Source organism: Mauremys reevesii, linkage group 26, assembly GCF_016161935.1.
Source record: "Mauremys reevesii isolate NIE-2019 linkage group 26, ASM1616193v1, whole genome shotgun sequence".
In the NCBI taxonomy this organism is placed as follows: domain Eukaryota; kingdom Metazoa; phylum Chordata; order Testudines; family Geoemydidae; genus Mauremys; species Mauremys reevesii.
This window is the reverse complement of record NC_052648.1, coordinates 15218-32788: the sequence shown is the minus strand read 5'-3', so window position 1 is coordinate 32788 and position 17571 is coordinate 15218. Positions and strand designations below refer to the sequence as shown.

The window sequence follows — 17571 nt, the reverse complement described above, 5'->3', positions numbered from 1 at the left end:
CTTTATTAGTTTGCAGTGGAATTGTGCAGGAGTCTCAGCTGGAGAAGAAGCTGTCAGAAGTGGACCTGAACTGCCTGGACATCCTTCTAAGGAGACATGAACAGTCCTCAGCTTTCTGCATTCTGGATAACTGGCTATGAGTAAGAAGTCAGTGTTTTCAATTCCTTATCTGTACTCACTCTTGCTTCCTTCATAGGTCAGGTGCTTCCTCGTTGGGTACGAGGCTCTTTGGGATTAAGGCTGGGAAGGGACAAGTCTCCTGAGCAAAGTGACTATTTTGGGTGCAGTTAAAATGGGTCCCTTCTAGTTGCAGCTGTAAAGTAGTAATGGGAGATGGGTTGAGGGCGGAGCTGTGGGATACGGGAGATGTGAAATGAAGAGACTACGTGACATTGCAGACGGAGATGGTAATTATATTTTTTTTCTTCCTTTTACTTCCTTGGTACTAAACCCAGCAGTCACACATCAGAGTCTACTGTCCTCATGCGATGGAAAGTGAGTGAGAGCAGCGAGCCTGTGAGCATTGTTCATGCCAGGCAACAGCCGTCAATGTGGGGGTCGAGCAGACGCCACTGTCAGTGAGATAAGTGTCTGTTTTGCTGAGGGTTCTGCTCATGGCCCATATCAGTTTCTTGCCTTTCTCTCTCTCTCTTCTCTAGTGTGTTGGCCAACAATCTGTCTCTGTCCTTGCCTCTCCTTGTGCTGTCACCTTTCATAGGACACGGGCAGGAGTGCTAGGTGTTCATCCCCACAGGCTAGGTCTCAGGAGCTATGAAGAAGTAGGAGGGGATGAAAATCATGCAGGGTAGTGGGCGCTAGAGTGGAGCGGTGACAGTCAGTGTTGACTCAGTCTCTGTTCATCTAGTCGAGCTGATGGGAGAGGGAGGCAGGGATGAGTGCATTCATAGAGCTCTGTGTAGTGACAGTTCTTGCTTGGCTTTATTAGTTTGCAGAGGAATCGTCCAGGAGCCCCAGCCGGATGAGAATGTCAGAAGTGGACCTGAGCAGCCTGGACATCCTTCTAAGGAAACAAGAATAGTCCTCAGGTTTCTGCCTTCTGCATAACTGGCTGTGAGTAAGGGCTCAGTGCTTTGAACTCAGTCATCTGTACTCACTGTAGTATTCTTTATTGACCGTGTGGTTTCTTGTTGGGTACAGGGCTCTGTGGGATTAAGGGTGAGGGGCCAGAGTCTGCTGTGCAGAGTGACTCTGTTGGGTGTTGTTGTAAGAGGTGCTTTGTACTTTTAGTCCTAAAGGTGTAATGGGTAGAGGGCGGAACCCCGCCGTGCGTGAGAGGGGAAAAGAAGAGCCTAAGAGACATTTCTGACTGAGACGGTAGCTTACTTGTTTTATCCCCTGGTTTTAGTACCAAGGAAAAAGACATCACATGTCAAAGTCTACTGCCCTTATGAGTGAGAGTGACGAGACTGCGAGCGTTGTTGGTGCCAGGCAGGAGCCGTCCATCTGGGAGCAGAACAGCTGCTACTATCACTGAGATAAGTATCTGTTTTGCTGAGGGTTCTGCTCACGGCCCACCTGGCTACAGGTAGAGACACCCCGTTAGGTGGAGTGGGTTTGTAAGAAAAGGTTCCTGACTAGCTGTGGTTTTGAGGGAGACACGGTCCCCATTTTCAGGGGCTGATTTCTCTGGCCAGGATCGGTGTGTCCTCGGCAGGAGAAGGTTAGATCCATGAGGGATGACTCCAGGTGGTGAGTTGCTTGCCTTCCTCCTCTGTTTCTCTCTCTGTCTTCTCTACTCTACTCTACTCTACTGTGTTGGCCAACACACACTCTCTCTCTCTCTCTCTCTCTCTCTCTCTCTCTCTCGGCTGTCTCCCTTCATAGGGTACAGGCAGGAGTGCTATGTGTGCATCCCCTCAGGCTAGGTCTCGGGAGCTATGAATAAGTAGGAGGGGACGAAAATCATGCATCGTAGTGGGCGCTAGAGTGGAGGGGTGACTGTAGATGTTGACTCTCTCTTCAAGTGGGCCTGATGTAGATAGGCAGGGATGAGGGCAAGATTACCTGCACCAATTGAATTTTGTGTAGTGATGGCTCTTGCTTCGCTCATTTCCTGCGCTTGCAGAGGAATTGTCCAGGAGCAGCAGCTGAAGGAGAAAGTGGCAGACGCGGACCTGAGGAGCCTGGACATCCTTCTAAGCAGACATGAAAGGTCCTCAGATTTCTGCCTCCCGCACAACTGGCTGTGAGTAAGCGGTCAGTGCTTGGAATCCCTCATCTATACTGGCTCCGGTTTTGTTCAGAGGCTCTGAATTTCTTCATTGGACATGGTGCTCTGTGGGATTCAGACGAAGCAAAGGCACAAGTCTTCTGTGCAAAGTGAGTATCTTGGATGTAGGTGCAGTGGGCTGCTTTTTAGTTGTAGTGCTAAAGCTGTAATGGGAGGAGGGCTGAGGGCGGAGCCCTGAGGTGTGGTAGATGGGAGAAGAAGAACCTATGCACATTGCAGACTGAGATGCTAACTGATTTGTTTTTCCCCCTAGTGCTGGGTTTAGTACCAAGTGCAGAGTCAGAGTCCACTCCGCACATGCCATGGAAAGGGAGCGAGAGCTGGGAGATTCTAAGCATTGTTGATGCCAGGGAAGAGCCATCCAGCTGGGAGTGGAGCAAGGACCACTGTCAGTGAGATAAGTGTCTTGTTAGGTGAAGGCTCTGCTGTGGTTACAAGGGAGACAAGGTCCCTATTTTCAGGGGCTGCTCAGTCCTCTGGCCAGTACAGGTGTGTCCTCTGCAGCGGAAGGTTGGATCCAGGAGGATGACTCCAGGTGACAAGTTGCTTGCCTGCCTTCCTCCCGTGTTTCTCATTTTCTCGCTCTGTCTCTTTAGTGTGTTGGCCAACACTCTCTCTTAATCTGTCCTGTCCTTTCCTTGTGCCATCTCCCTTCTTAGGACACAGGCAGGCCTCTGAGGTGTGCATCTCCACAGGTTAGGTCTTGAAAGCCCTGGAGTAGTAGGAGGGGACTAAAACCATGCGGGGTAGTGGGTGCGAGAGTGGAGCAGTGACTGTCAGTGTTGAATAGGTCTCTGTTCAAGTGGGGCTGATGTAGATGGGTGGAAGAGGGAGGCAGGATTGAGGGCAACATTTCAAGCACCATTAGAACTGTGTGTAGAGATGGCGCATGCTTGGCTTTTGCAGCTGCATTTCCAGAGGAATTGTCCAGGAGCTTGAGCCGGAGGAGAAACTGGCAGAGGTGGATCTGAGCAGCTTGGACATGGTTCTAACCAGACAGGAACAGTCCTCAGCTTTCTGCCTTCTGAACACCTGGCTGTGAGTAAGCGGTCAGTGCTTTCAATTCCTTATCTGTACTCGCTGTAGTTTACTTCACAGGCCTTGTGCTTCCTCCTTGGGTACCGGGCACAGTGGTATTAAGGCTGGGGAAGGGACAGGAGTCTCCTGAGCAAAGTGACTATTTTGGGTGCAGTTACAATGGATCCCTTCTAGTTGCAGATGTATAGTAGTAATAGAAGATGGTTTGATGGCGGAGCCGTGGGATATGGGAGATGAAGAGACTACGTGACATTGCAGATGGAGATGCTAATTTGTTTGTTTTTCTCTCCTCTGCTGGGTTTAGTACCAAGGAAAAATAAGTCACATGTCAGAGTCTACTGCCCTCATGCAATGGAAAGTGAGTGAGAGCAGCGAGCCTGTGAGCATTGTTCATGCCAGGCAAGAGCCGTTCATTTGGGAGCCAAGCAGATGCCACTGTCAGTGAGATAAGTGTCTGTTTTGCTGAGGGTTCTGTTATCAGCCAATCTGACTCCAGGTACAGACACCCTGTTAGCTGGGGCTGGTTTGTCAGAAGAGTTTCCTGACTAGCTGGGGAGACAAGGTCCCCATTTTCAGGGGCTTGTCATTGCTCTGTTCACAAGCAGTGTGTCCTCCGCAGGAGAAGGTTGGATCCAGGAGGATGACTCCAGATGGTGAGTTACATGCCTTTCTCCTGTGTTTCTCTCTCTCTCTTCTCTAGTGTGTTGGCCAACACTCTCTCTCTCTCTCTCTCTCTGTCTCTGTCTCTGTCCTTGCCTCTCCTTGTGCCGTCTCCCTTCATAGAACAGGGGCATGAGTGCTAGGTGTGCATCCCCACAGGCTTGGTCTCGGGAGCTATGAACAAGTAGGAGGGGATGAAAATCATGCAGGATAGTGGGCGCCAGAGTGAGGCAGTGTCTGTGGATGTTGACTCAGTCTCTGTTCATTGAGTCCGGCGGCTGTAGATGGAATGGGAGAGGGAGGCAGGGATGAGGACATTCATAGAGCTCTGTGTAATGATGGTCCTTGCTTGGCTTTATTAGTTTGCAGAGGAATTGTCCAGGAGCCCTCGCCGGAGGAGAATATGCAGAAGTGGATCTGAGAAGCCTGGACATCCTTCTAAGGAGACATGAATAGTCCTCGGGTTTCTGCATAACTGGCTGTTCCTCATCTGTACTTGCTGTAGTTTTCTTCACAGGCCGTGTGCTTCCTCCTTGGGTACGGGGCTCTGTGGCTGGGGAGGGCCCAGAATCTGCTCTGCAGAGTGACTATGTTGGGTGCCATTAAGAGGGCCAATGCAGAGAGGAGAAAAGGGGCCTGAACCCTGATTACAGGACGGTCACCCTTTCTTTAGTAAAATACTCCTCCTTCTTTTTTACTCGGTGTGGGTGGGGCGGGAAGTCCCCAATGTGAAAAGATCTGGAAATGAACAGGTAAGGGAGGGATCCTGCTGAGTGTCTCCTTCCGATCAATCCTCCATCTCTCAGCGACACCCTTCCGGACTTACCTTCCTACCTCACCAAGAAAATAACTTTGTGCTCCCTAACCAGAAACCAGGGAGAAGGTAGTCTTTTTTTTTACCAGAAAAGACCCCTCTTCCTTGTGACGCAGTCCTGTTAGTAGGGTTAGGTGCACCCACGTGCTGGCTCCGAATACCACCGCATGTGATTACAACACCTGAACATCAACACATTTCAGAAAGGACCGCCACATCATTCCCTTCGGACGTAGCCCTAGGAATCTCCTCTGTCTATCTCCAAAGAGAGACAAGGCCTGGAATTTGGACACAGCTGAGGGAGCTGTCCGAATCTCTACAGTTGAACACTCATCAGTGCGACGGTGTCTTTCTTGTGCACAAGAAAACAAAGGGTCAAAGTTGTGGTTGGTTGAGCGGTGTAAATTGGGCAGGGCAAAAGGACTTGCGGAAGGATGAGGTGGAAGTGAGGGTCTGAAAGGAGCCCCCCACCTCACCTGTTCATTTCTAGATGGTGTGACATTTGCATGGTTGGGCCATTTCTTGGCTTTTTTGAGAAAAGGGGCGAATTTTCCCATGGCTTCCACCATCCCCTTACAGCTGCCCCTTTGCCACACTATGTTGCATCTGACCTGGATAGGTCGCAAGTAAGATTTCACTTCAAATCTCAAAGTCCAGTAGAAATAATTGTGGGGGAATTTCCTGTCACTAAGAGAAACAGAAGCTCAAGCCTTCTCAAGGGGTGGGGTGTTGCTCAGCCACAGGCACAAAAAGGCTCCCCTAGTTTAAGCGTGCGAGGGATAAGACGTTACAGCCTCGTTACAGGGCAGTCATTTTGCCGGGCATGTCAAAGTGACCTGTGGTTTAATTTGCTTGGCAAAGGAGACCCAAACCTTCCTTACAGGGTGGTCCTTAAGCCAGGGGCGTTCGAATGGGGCAGAGAGAAAAGCGCTGTAAAGGAGAGACCTCCGTTCCCTCAGGAGAGCGTAGTCTCATTGCCCAGCAAGTGCCAGCAGCCCAAGAGGAGCTAGAAAGGGGAGACCTGCACCCTTCTCACAGGGATTGGTCAGTGGCAAAGAGCATTCTAAAGGCTAGGTCCTAAGGAGCTCAAAGCCACAGAGACCTTGTGGTGATCTGCGTGTAATGTAATATCTCATTGTAAGGTGATGAGGCCAGCAAGAGTTAATTAACTCACAAACTGACCTTGACCCATGGCCAAACTTTAAAGACTGGTTAGGAAGATTTGTAAAGGAATTAGAGGTTTAAAATGCAGCCTGCATTGTTAGAGATAGAAGGGTAAATGTTAGCCCAGGTCTTGTCTATTGCTATAGCTGTGATTCAAAGATCAAAAAAGCAAAATAGGAAGACACTGGAGTGAGATAGCGTTATTGTCTATATCGGGGATGGCAACCTTTCACAAGTGGTGTGCTGAGTCTTCATTTATTCACTCTAAAATTTATTACTGGCACGCGAAACCTTAATGTTTTTCAGAAGGTCTCTTTAGTTTCTATGTCTATACATTATATAACTAGTGTTGTATTGTAAAATAAACAAGGTTTTCAAAATGTTTAAGTAGCTTAATTTAAAATTAAATTAAAATGTTGATCTTACACCGCTGGCCTGCTCAACCCGCTGCTGGTGTGGGGTTCTGTTCCACTAGGCCGCCAGTAGGCTGTGCGGGGCCCTGCCCACAGACAGGGTAGCTACCTTCTCCCTGGTTCTGGCCCATTCTCTTGCTCTCTCTGCACTGAGCTGAGGGTGGGAGTGGACGGAGCACAGGGCTGGGGCTGAAGGGTCTGGCCCAGGAGCTAGAATGAGGGAGGGGGCTCAGGGTTGGGGCAGGAGGTCTGGGTGTGGGGGCACTTACCTGGGCAGCTCCCATTTGGTGTGAGGGGTGCAGGTGGGAATGTGGGTGGGGGTGCAGGAGCTCCCGTTTGGTGCTCGGGGTGGGGATGTGCAAGATTCAGGGCAGAGGACTGGGGCCATGTGAGGGGAGTGCAGGTGTCAGTGCGGGGGGGCTGGGTATGTGTGGGGGTGCCACAGTCAGGGCTGGGGTCGGGGGGGGGAAGGAGTCAACAGAGGGCTGGGTGTGTCTGAGGGAGGTACAGGGCTCAGGGCAGGGGTGTGTGTGTGGGGGGGGGGTGGCAGGGCTCAGGGCAGAGGGCCTGGGTGACTGCCCCCCTCAGAACCTCCAACCCCCTCTGCTCCTTGTCCCCTGACTACCCCCTCCTGGGACCCCTGCCCCTAACTGCTCCCCAGAACCCTATCCCCTATCTAAGCCTCCCTGTTCTTGTCCCCTGACTGCCCCCCTAGGAGCCTACCCCCTACCTGTCCCCTGACTGCCCCAACCCTTATCCACACCCTGAGACAGACCCCCAGACTCCCATGCCCCATCCAACCAATCCCCACCCCGACCCGACCCCCAGCACTCCTGACCAGTACACCCTCCCCTGCTCCCTGCCTGCTGCAACCCCTCCACACCCCGCCTCCTGACAACCCCTCCTGACTCATCCAACCCCCAGCTCCTTGTCCCCGACCACCTCCTCCAGAGACCCCACCCTAACTGTCCCCTGACCCCTATCCACCCCCACTCCCTGACAGACCCCAGAATTCCCATGCCCCATCCATCCCCCTGTTCCCTGTCTGCTGCCTCCAGAGACCCCCACCCCTAGCCACCTCCCCAGGATCCCACCCCCTATCCAACCAACCCTGCTCCCTGTCCCCTGACTGCCCCCACCCCTTACCAAAGCCCCCCAGCCCCAGATCCCCTTACCATGAGCCGCCAAGCAGAGCCAGCCTATGCTGCCCCATGGGAGTGCACAACCCTGCCCCTCAGCGTGCTGCATGCACGGGGGCAGGGCTCTGGATGAGTGGGGAGCGTCTTTCCCTCCCTGCAGAGCCAAACGCTGCCCCACAGGAGCACGCAGCCCTGGACCCAGAGCTCTGTGTGGGAGGCAGGGATCCGGGGGAGGGGCTGGGGGCTTGCTGCGCTAGGCCCGGTGCTCTAGCCTGGGAGTGCGGACCCTGCGGCTTGCCGCGCTGGCAGGATTTTTAATGGCACCCTGGAGACCCGGCAGGCAGCCGCGTGCCATTGAAAATTGGCTCCCGTGACGTCTTTGGCACGTGGCTGCTGGAGGTTGCTGACCCCTGACCTAGTGTCTCTGTGGCTCCATGATGGAAATAACTAGTGAGACGTGTGGCCATGTAGGGTAATGCACAGAGCAGTTCCTGCATGGAGCTACAGTGGCACCGTGTGGCCACGCAGGATAATGCACAGAGCAGTTTCTGCATGGAGCAACAGCGGCACCGTGTGGCCACGCAGGGTATTGCACAGAGCAGTTTCTGCATGGAGCAACAGTGACACCGTGTGGCCACGCAGGGTATTGCACAGAGCATTTCTGTCAGAGGAACAGTGACACCATTACCCTGCGTGGGCAGACGGTGTCACTGTAGCTCCATGAAGGAAATGCTCTGTGCATTACCTTCATGGACACATGGTATCACTATTCCTCCGTGAGAAATGCTCTGTGCATTACCTTTCATGGCCACATGGTATCACTATTCCTCCGTGAGAAATGCTCTGTGCATTACCCTGCGTGGCCACATGGCGTCACTGTTGCTCCGTATAGGAACTGTTCTGTAAATTACCCTACGTGGCCACACGGTGTCAATGGTTCTCTGAAAGAAATGCTCTGTGCATTACCCTCCGTGGCCACACGGTCTCTCTGTTGCTCTGAGATATGCTCTGTGCATTACCCTCCGTGGCCACACGGTCTCTCTGTTGCTCTGAGATATGGTCTGTGCATTACCCTTCATGGCCACACGGTGTCACTAGTCCTCCGTGAGAAATGCTCTGTGCATTACCTTTCATGGCCACATGGCGTCACTGTAGCTGCATGCAGGAACTGCTCTGTGCATTACCCTTCGTGGCCACACGATGTCACTGTTGCTCCATGCAGGAACTGTTCTGAGCATTACCCTGCGTGGCCACACGGTGTCACTGTAGCTGCATGCAGGAACTGTTCTGTGCATTACTCTGCGTGGCCACATGGTGTCACTGTTCCTCTGAGAGAAATATTCTGTGCATTATCCTCCATGGCCACATGGTGTCTCTGTTACTCCGTGAGATATGGTCTGTGCATTACCCTTCGTGGCCACATGGTGTCACTGTAGCTCCACGCAGGAACTGCTCTGTGTATTAAAAAGAAGAAGCAAGCGGCAAGGTAAACAAGCAAGAAGCCAGCAGCCAAACACTAGCCAACAGGCAATTTTCAGCCAATTAAGCCAAAATCAATCTCAGTTTCTCTGTTTTTCCCATGTGTTTTTCCACCCAGCCCTCTGCCCAGAGTCCTGCACACACACCAGGCCTGTGCTCTGCACGCACCCCCAGGCCCCTCCCCTGAGCCCCCCTCATACACACCCAGCCTTCTGCCTGACTGCTTCACCCCCACCCATGACCCCAGCCCTGACTCTGGCACCCCCCCACATCCCCATTCACCCCCCCACCCTCAGCACCAAATGGGAGCTCCTGCACACACCCCTACACACATTCCCACCTGTACACCTCACACCAAATGGAAGCTGCCCAGGTAAGTGCCCCACACCCAAACCTCCTGCCCCAATCCTTAGCCCCCTCCCTCATTTTATCTTCTGGCCAGACCCTTCACCCTCATCCTGTGCTCAGTGCATTCCCACTCTCAGCTCAGTGCAGAGAGGAAGAGAATGGGCCAGAACCAGGGAGAAGGTAGCTTCCCGCTGTCTGTGGAGAGGACCAGGACTCCAGACTGGCAGCGAGCTGAGTGGGTCTGGCAGCAGGGATGTCAGCTGGCAGGAGCCCGCAGATGGAACCCTGAGCGGCAGTGGGCTGAGCTGCTCAGCCTGCTGCGGGTCTAGGGTCCTCGCCAGTGGCCCCACCCAGACAGCTGCTAGTCTGGGATTCTGGCTGCCTGACTATTGCCAGCCGGGGTCCCGACCACAGGCCTCGCTCAGCCCATTGCTGGCCTAGGTGAAAAGAACCCCAGACTAGAAATGGGTTGAGCGGGCCAGCGCGTAAGATCAACATTTTAATTTAATTTAAAATTAAGCTTCTTAAACATTTTGAAAACCTTGTTTATATTATTTAACTAAACTATTGTTGTATTGTAAAAGAGAGACTTATAGAGACCTTTTAAAAACATGAAAAAGTATTACCAGCACTCAAACCTTAAATTAAAATGAAGACTCGCACACCACTGCTGAAAGGTTGCTGACCCCAGGTATAATCAATGACTTGGACTCTGGATACATTCTATGGGTGGTGTACCTGAGATCACTTACCCACTGTGGTTTAAAAATGCCCGCACCCCAATCTGGGTCTATGGCGATTGTGTTATGTATGTATCTTATGAACCTTGTAACCGACACTTGTAATCCCTCAGAACCTAAGCCTGACCGCAGCTGTACAGTGCCTTCCTTCTTAATGTTTAAAATCATACTTACACAAGTTACCTTCTACACTCTCATTGGCTATTTAACATTTTTATTGAAGTTATTTTAATTAAAATAGACAAAATGTAGATATGGTTGTTGGGGATGCACTTGGCATAATCCAGGTAACTCAAAAGGATGGAAGGCCATGAGAGCTGATGAAGTCCTCTTGCTCTGAGCCATAGTGTACCAACTCTCCATGTTTGACCCCGAGTTGCTCTTGTGAAAGGGGCTACTCCTTCTAGAAGAAAGAAACTAGTAAGAACCGGTTAGTAGCTAGGCAGACTTGGTTCTGGGCGGGTAATGTTCATGTCATAAACATTGTAACAAGTTACTGTTTTGGTTAAAGTATAAAAGGTATGTGAGTTCTTTGTTTCAAGACGGTTTTGATTTGAGCCCTGTGTGGCTCCTGATGCCTATTTGAGATCTCAAATAAAGTTCTGTTTGCTTCTCCATCCTGGTGTGTCCTTTTGGTGCGGTGCACACCAGGCAACGAACTCAACCACTGCCAGCTTGGGCACTGAGTGCCGGCAACAGTTTGGTCAAAGCCAGATGACAATTACTTAGGGGTGTTATTGTAAGTTACTATAAAAAGGGCTGCACTAGCTGGAGCTGAACGCATATCATTGCCAACTCTCCCCACACATGCTCCAGGTACTGGCTCCATGACTTGGGATGAACAAGAAAAAGGATGGTACATTGTGAGAGGGACCTAGAGGGTTTCAGAGCTGACAAGCCAGGGCAGGAGATGGTTGCTCCCAGGTATGATGGTGATGGGGCCCATTAAGGTATCTGGATAGAAAAGGCAGGGGCAAAAGCATGTGGTGGGGCACAGCTGAGGCTGAACATTAACTGCCAGGGGTGAGGAGGGCAATAAATCATCCCCCCCGGGCCCCCAGACTGGGCATCGTCTGAGCAGGAGGCCTTTCTATGGCTGCCCTGGTTAGGGGCAACCTTGAGCGCCATACGCCAGGGACCCGCCCTGCCCTGCTGGGCTTCTCTACCCGCAGCGGGGCAGCCGCAGGGAGCAGGAAGGCTGGGCAGTGCTGCCCTGCTGGGCCCAGAACCTGATCTGCTGCCTGGTGTGTCGCCTCCCTGCATTGGTGCAGTGACTGCGGGGGCCCTGCCCCCTCCAGAGGAGAAGGACCATTGTACCCACATGGGCCAGTGCCCTGGGTGTGTCCCTCAGCCCCACACGTGGGGGGGGGAATGAGCTTGGGAAGCCCCCTGGGGCAGTGTCCGGTGTCCTGCCCCCCAGCTGCTGCAGTGACCCCGGGGGGGGGGTCTCCACTATTTGGGCAGCGACCCCCTCCAGGGGAGTTTCTGGCCCAGTCAGGGCAGCGTGAGGGCGCAGCGACTTCAGCGGGTGCCACTGAGCATGCGCCGGGCGTTGTCCGCGTGCCCGCGCAGTCCCAACCCAGGCGGCTGCCGCCGAATCCGCTTCCTGGGTGTGAGCCGGTGACTCTGTGTCCGCAGGGCAGGGCCAGGCTGGGCTCGAGCGAGCGGTCGCGCCCCGATCTTGGCGCACTTCGGACCGGAAGTGACATGGGCCCAGTGCCGGGTGGAGGGAGTCGCGGTGCGCGTGGGGGTCCCGGCCTGCTCACTGAATGGCAAAGAGACCCCGGGGGCAGCTGCGCGCGTGGGGCGGATCGAGACTCCCGGAGTCGGGGGTGGGGGAGGGGCAGAGGGTGTGAAATGGGGCGGTCAGGCGGGGGGTCTGGAAAATCAGCTGGGGGGGAGGGGCCAAAGGGTGTGAAATGGGGGGGTCAGGTGGGGGAGGGGCAGAGGGTGTGAAATGGGGGGGTCGGGGGGGCAGACTGGTTCAGTGCCAGTTTCATACCTGGGTAGGTTTTGGCGGGTGTCTGGAATGGGCACCACGGACACACATTCATGTGTCTCCCCACGTGGTGTCTGTCTAGGTTTTGACTTGGGTTTGTTGGATCTGTACTGCAGGCAACTGAAAATAAGGACTGTCATAGGTCTCACCCCCACTTAGAGCTGTTGGGTTCCAAAATGGGGACCTGCATTGACTCCCCTAAACTAAAATCCTAGTTTAGATCTGGTAAAAGCTGCCACCACCCAATAATGTACGTGTATTGGGACACAGTCCTTCCCCAAAATCCTTGGGGAGCCCAAGAGCCCCAAATCCATGGAGTTCTTACACCTAGGAGAAATAAACCCTTCCTCCCCCCTCCCTTTTCCTAGGAGAGATACCGGGATTCAACTACAGAGGGATGTCTCCTCCTCTCTCCTCCCCTTTCCCTGAGAATTCACCCAAGGAAAGATCAACCAAGTCCTTAACACAGATTCAAACCTAAATTTCAACCCAAAGGGAAACAAACCATTTCCCTCCTCCCCTCTCCTAGTGCTTAGGAGAGATACCTGATTTAAACTCCTTGAATGAAACCCAGGAGGAACTCACTCTTCCCCCCTCCCCTTCCCTTGAATCTCCACAAGAGAAGGAATTAACCAAGTCCAAAGAAAAGAAAAGAATTTATTAAAAGAACAAAAAAAAAGAAAGCACACCATCTCTGTCATACCAGGATGCAAAAATACAGGGTCTAATTTATCAATCTCTGGAGAGAATTCCCCCTCCTTTCTTTCTCAGTAAAAGCAAAGTAACAGTAAACAGAAATAAAGAATTTCCTTCAGCAAACACACAATTGCAAATGTAGAAATCAAATTATAAGACTAATCCGCCTTTCTAATTAATACTCACTATTGGATAGTAGGAATGACTCCAGGAGAACTTGGAGACATGACTGGCCTCGCTTAGATCCAAAGAGAGCATGAACACTTGCACAAAGAACACAGACAAAGGCTTCCCTCCACAGAGATTTGAAATTATCTTGTCCCTGATTGGTCCTCTGGTCAGGTGTTCCTCAGGTACTGCATGTTAACCCGTTACAGGTAAAAGAGACCTTAACCGTTAACTTTCTGTTTATGACACGCCCCCCCAAATTGCAGACAGTGGGGGAACCACACTGGCGGTGATTTCCTTCTAGAACTTTAAAATAAACAGATTAATAGAACACATGCACTATTACATATACTACTAAGTATGTAAACAAAAAGATATTTGACATTCAAGAACACTTTTTAACCATTTAAAGGGGTGTGTGCTGAATAGTGTCCTTTGTAGGAACATGAGATGTGTTATGACTCCCCTGCCCTTTGGATGTAAGGGCTGTGTCATGAATAGAAAGAAGAGGTGACCCCTGAATACTGTCCCCTGCAGAAAGAAAGGGTGAGTCGTGAATTGCAGTCCCCCCAGAAACAAAGGGTGTGTCGTGAATTGCAGTCCCCCCAGAAACAAGAGGTGTGTCCTGAATAGTGTCTCCCCAGAAACAAGAGGTGTATCCTGAATCATGTCCCCTCCAGAAACAAAGGGTGTGTCGTGAATTGCAGTCCCCCCAGAAACAAGAGGTGTATCCTGAATAGTGTCTCCCCAGAAACAAGAGGTGTATCCTGAATAATGTCCCCTCCAGAAACAAAGGATGTGACCTGAATTGTAGTCCCTGCAGAAACAAGGGGTGGTCCTGAATAATGTCCCCTCCAAAAACAAAGGGTGTATCGTGAATTGCACTACCCCTAGAAACAAGAGGTGTATCATGAATACTGTCTCCCCCAGAAACAAGAGGTGTATCCTGAATCATGTCCCCTCCAGAAAGAAAGGGTGTATCGTGAATTGCAGTCCCCCCCAGAAACCAAGGGTGTGTCCTGAGTTGTAGTCCTACCAGAAACAAAGGGTTTACCCTGAATAATGTCCCCTCCAGCAACAAAGGGTGTGTGGTGAAATGCAGTCTCCCCAGAAACAACGGGTGAGTTGCAAATTGGAGTCCCCCCCAGAAACAAAGGGTGTGTCCTGAATTGTAGTCCCACCAGAAACAAGGGGTGTATCCTTAATAGTGTGCCCCCAGAAACAAGAGGTGTATCCTAAATAATGTCCCCTCCAGAAACAAAGGATGTGACCTGAATTGTAGTCCCTGCAGAAACAAGGGGTGGTCCTGAATAATGTCCCCTCCAAAAACAAAGGGTGTATCGTGAATTGCACTACCCCGAGAAACAAGAAGTGTATCCTAAATACTATCTCCCCAGAAACAAACGGTGTGTCATGAATTTCAGTCTCCTCAGAAACAAGAGGTGTAACCTGAATACTGTCCCCCCAGAAAGCAAGCGTGAGTCGTGAATTGGAGTCCCACCAGAAACAAAGGGTTTATCCTGAATAATGTCCCCTCCAGAAACAAAGGGTGTGTTGTGAATTGCAGTCCCCCCAGAAACCAAGGGTGTGTCCTGAGTTGTAGTCCCCCCAGAAACAAGGGGTGTATCCTGAATACTGTCTCCCTAGAAACAAGAGGTGTGTCGTGAATTGCAGCCTCCCCAGAAACAAGAGGTGTGTCCTGAATACTGTCTCCTCAGAAACAAAGGGTGTGTCGTGAATTGCAGTCCCCCCAGAAACAAGAGGTGTATCATGAATACTGTCCCCCCAGAAACAAAGGGAGAGTCGTGAATTGCAGTCCCCCCAGAAACCAAGGGTGTGTCCTGAATTATAGTCCTACCAGAAACAAGGGGTTTAGCCTGAATAATGTCCCCTACAAAAACAAAGGTTATGACCTGAATTGTAGTCCCCCAGAAACAGAATGTTTTGTGAATTGCAGTCCCCCCAGAAACAAGAGGTGTATCCTGTATTCTAGTCCCCCCAGAAACAAGAGGTTTAATCTGAATAATGTCCCCTCCAGAAACAAAGGGTGTATCGTGAATTGCAGTCCCCCTAGAAACAAGAAGTGTATCCTGAATAATGTCCCCCCAGAGAACAAGGGTGTGTCGTGAATTGTAGTCCCACCTGAAACAAATGGTGTATCCTGAATAATGTCCCCCCACCCAGAAACAAAGGATGAGTCATAAATTGGAGTCCCTCCAGAAACAAAGGGTGTGTTGTGAATTCTAGTCCCAGCAGAAATAAAGGGTGTACCCTGAATACTGTCCCCCCAGAAACAAGAGGTTTAATCTGAATAATGTCCCCTCCAAAAACAAAGGGTGTGTCGTGAATTGCACTACCCCGAGAAACAAGAAGTGTATCCTAAATACTATCTCCCCAGAAACAAAGGGTGTGTCGTGAAATGCAGTCCCCCCAGAAAGAAAGGGTGTGTCCTGAATTGTAGTCCTACCAGAAACAAGGGGTGATTCCTGAATAATGTCCCCTCCAGAAACAATGGGTGTGTCCTGAGTTGTAGTCCCCCCAGAAAAAGGGGTGTATCCTGAATACTGTCTCCCAGAAACAAGAGGTGTATCCTGAATCATGTCCTCCAGAAACAAAGGGTGTGTCGTGTATTGCAGTCCCCAGAAACAAGAGGTGTGTCCTGAATAGTGTCTCCCAGAAACAAGAGGTGTATCCTGAATCATGTCCCTCCAGAAACAAAGGGTGTGTCGTGAATTGCAGTCCTACCAGAAACAAGAGGTGTATCCTGAATAGTGTCTCCCCAGAAACAAGAGGTGTATCCTGAATCATGTCCCCTCCAGAAACAAAGGGTGTGTCGTGAATTGCAGTCCCCCCAGAAACAAGAGGTGTAGCCTGAATAATGTCTCCCCCAGAAACAAAGGGTGTGTCGTGAAATGCAGTCCCCCCGAAAGAAAGGGTGTGTCCTGGATTGTAGTCCTACCAGAAACAAGGGGTGTATCCTGAATAATGTCCCCTTCAGAAACAAAGGGTGTGTCGTGAATTGCAGTCCCCCCAGAAACAAGAGGTGTATCCTGAATAATGTCCCCTCCAGAAACAAAGGGTGTGTTGTGAATTGTAGCCTCCCCAGAAACAAGAGGTGTATCCTGAATACTGTCTCCCCGGAAACAAGAGGTGTATCCTGAATAATGTCCCCTCCAGAAACAAAGGGTGTGTTGTGAAATGCAGTCTCCCCAGAAACAAAGGGTGAGTCGTGAATTGGAGTCCCCCCAGAAACCAAGGGTTTGTCCTGAATTGTAGTCCTACCAGAAACAAGAAGTGTATCCTGAATACTGCCACCCCCAGAAACAAGAGAGGTGTCATCAATAGTAGTACTCCTCGGAACAAGGAGTGTGTCCTGAATAGTGTCCCCTCCAGAAACAAGAGAGGTGTCACAAATTCCGTCCCCACTGGAAACGAGAGGTGTGACACGAATAATGTCCTTGCAGAAACAAGATATCTGTCATCAATATCACTCCTGGGAACAAGGGGTGTGTACTGAATAGTGTCCCCTCCGGAAACAAGAGTTGTGTCATCAATAGTATGCCTCATGGGAACACGAGGTGTGTCCTGAATCCTGTCCTGTTGAGAAACAGGGATGTTTCTTGCCCTTATGGCTTGTAAAAAGTGATATTAGAAGCAATAGGGCATGGCTCCCTGGTGCCCTCTGTATCAGTGCCCCTGTGCTTGGCGCAGCTCCATGCAAAGCTGGTCATGGGAACCTCTTGTCTGCTGTGCAGAGGGCAGGGGCTGATGTTTGGGGGGTGTGACAGGCATCTGTGATGTTGCCTCTGGGTTATGAGTAGCAGATGCTGAGTGCTGTTGGTGGACTCAACAAACCTTCTGATTAGTGAGCTCTCTGCTTAAAGTGAGAGTGTGCTGTCTCTCTCATTCCCCGAACACACACAGCCTCTCTCTTTCACATACATGGTTGGACTGTTATTCTGTTGAAAAAATAAAATAGTAGAGACTATATGTGTACGGTGCATATCAAGGATTACAGTACTCTTAGTTTATTTGTTTCAGTGGTCCGTGCATTTCATAATTTTACTACTCTAAGAATTAAAGTTAAAGTAGAAGTGAGTTCTAAAATGCCTCACCTGGCCATGGCTTGCATAATTGTCATTCATGATTTAAAACAACAACGATAGAGCACAATATGATAAAAGTCCGGCAATCAAATAAAAGTATCCTGCTAGAACATAAATTCTGCTTCAACGCACAACTTTAGACACTGCAACTGAAGGTTGCTTATTTTCAAATTGTATTTTTAGTGATCTCTGCAAAAGACCTTAACACTTGTATGAAAATAAATGTAGTTCCATGTATAATCCTAATAGCCATGATGGAATCAAATGTTAGTGAGTCATGTACGTGATTTTGATAGGTAAACATAAATGCAAAAATATTTAGAGACATTAATTTCCTTTCTTAATAAAAGAGAAAACAACACAGTAATAATGTTTTTTTAGTGAATGGTTTTTCACTGTGCTAAAGAGTATTTATTTAATTTTGACTAGATAATGGCAGTAAATGCAGAATGTGTGTTAAGCGGATTTTAAGCAGAGTTTATTTTTTCAATTTGTATATATCTGTATTAAAGCTAGTGTACAAAATATGAAACTTGTGTTTCTGATATCTTTGTTA

At 50.3% G+C, this 17571-nt stretch overlaps 1 long non-coding RNA gene across 8 annotated transcripts; it reads left to right on the top strand.

Annotated features, from left to right (window-relative positions):
- Positions 1 to 16: 16 nt before the first annotated feature.
- Positions 17 to 4370, top strand: LOC120391741. Of its 8 annotated transcripts, XR_005591462.1 has the most exons (7): positions 17 to 147; positions 456 to 495; positions 947 to 1071; positions 1367 to 2340; positions 2505 to 3785; positions 3909 to 3942; positions 4312 to 4331. It is a non-coding gene; the product is annotated as an uncharacterized LOC120391741 (long non-coding RNA). The 8 variants fall into 8 exon arrangements; XR_005591458.1 differs by having other exon boundaries at positions 17 to 140; positions 459 to 495; positions 2505 to 3942; positions 4312 to 4370; XR_005591456.1 differs by having other exon boundaries at positions 17 to 140; positions 2505 to 3942; positions 4312 to 4370.
- Positions 4371 to 17571: the final 13201 nt, after the last annotated feature.